Below are 1,679 nucleotides of genomic sequence, written 5' to 3'. Positions count from 1 at the left end.
TATATATACATATATATTTATATATCAAAACAAAGTGGAATAAGGGATTAGTAATCTAGTCAAAATACTTCTTAAGCTCTTCTTATATGATGATACATTAGTCTGCAACTTCTGGTATTTCAAGAAGAATATTGATCACATCAATTTCACTTGTCTCACATGATCTGTGAAGGCCATTAGCACAACCATTTCTTGATTAAACCATAAAAAAAAGGGGAAAAAATCTTAAGTCAGTGTAGAGAAATACATGAATATCATTATTTCCAGCTTTTGCTCTCTTCATCAAGCAAATATAATTAATAAACTATTAGTAGACATGACTGGTTATAATAATGCCAAAGAGTTGAGTAGATTTTTACAATTCAGTGTGATAAAGAAAAATTATTAATGTTGTAGTTAAGTATGCGATGATGAATTACAGAGGAAAGAAGCCCTGAAAATGTATCATGTCTATGACTTCCTCAAGAGATTTGGTTATTCAAGTGAAATGAAATGAAATGATGTGAAGCCAAGTCAAGTGAAAGGAATTTTGGAAATATAAAACTGTGTCACTGACTTTTAACATCCTTGGATCTAGCCTCTCTGGTTTAGCTGTAATTGCCAGGATGAGTCTTGAGTTTTATGATAGGTACATGTGATTCATGCATGCTGCAAGACACAAATGAAAAGGTTGATATAAAAAAAAGGGCATCTGGCTGCAAAAAAATCTTTGCCCTAAAAAGTCACATCCAACTCATGCCAGCATGGAAAAGCAAATATAAAAATGATGATGTTGTTGTTGTTTATGATGATGATGATGATGATGATGATGATGATGATGATGGTGAGGATGAAGATGATGATGATGAAATAAACTATTGATTCCTCCTATAAATATATTGTCTAAATGTCTACAAAGATATTGATTTCTCAACATTGGTGCAAGACTAGAAATTTGTCTTGTGAAGAAGGGGAGGGGTATGACCATTTGAATTAGCTTTGGCTTCCTCATCTTGAGTACATTTCTGGTACCCAGTTTTACCAAAACTCGAGGAATAAAAGACAAAGTTGTCCTTGTTGCGATTTAGATTTAGAAGGCAGATGGATGGAACTTAGTACTAAAAGCTTGCTGCTACACAGTCCGTTTTCTTTTCCTTACTACTTAGCTAGGGGAATGGTAATGCATGAGGTTTAGTAGTTAAGGAGTTTTTAGATTGAGCAGTGTACTGTGTCCTCGTGCAAGGTACTTCACTTCATATCGTCCCTGTCTATTCTGCTAGAAATGTCTATCAGCAGTAGCTGAGTGTCAGCCTTGTGAGAGACTAGCATCTCATTCAATGGTGGGGCAGTGGCGTTCAGTGGTGTTCTCTTGTCTAAATACCTTGAAAATCCAGATAAATTCTGATGTTATGAGCCAGTTAGCTTCAGGCAGGCATTAATTATAGAATGTAAGGTAGCATTCACAAACTTTTTACAGATCATAGGCACAGACATAACTGTGTGGTAAGATGGTTGCTTCCTAACCACATGGTCCTGGGTTCAGTGTCACTGCGTGGCACCTTCGGCAAGTGTCTTCTACTATAGCCTCGGGTCAACCAAAGCTTTAGAAACTGAAAGAAGCCAATCGTATGTGTGTGTGTGTGCGTGTGTGTGTGTGTGCATGTGTGTGTGTGTGTGTGTGTGTGTGTGTGTGTGTGTGT

Source organism: Octopus bimaculoides, chromosome 10 (assembly GCF_001194135.2).
Source record: "Octopus bimaculoides isolate UCB-OBI-ISO-001 chromosome 10, ASM119413v2, whole genome shotgun sequence".
In the NCBI taxonomy this organism is placed as follows: domain Eukaryota; kingdom Metazoa; phylum Mollusca; class Cephalopoda; order Octopoda; family Octopodidae; genus Octopus; species Octopus bimaculoides.
This window is presented reverse-complemented; position numbering follows the sequence as displayed.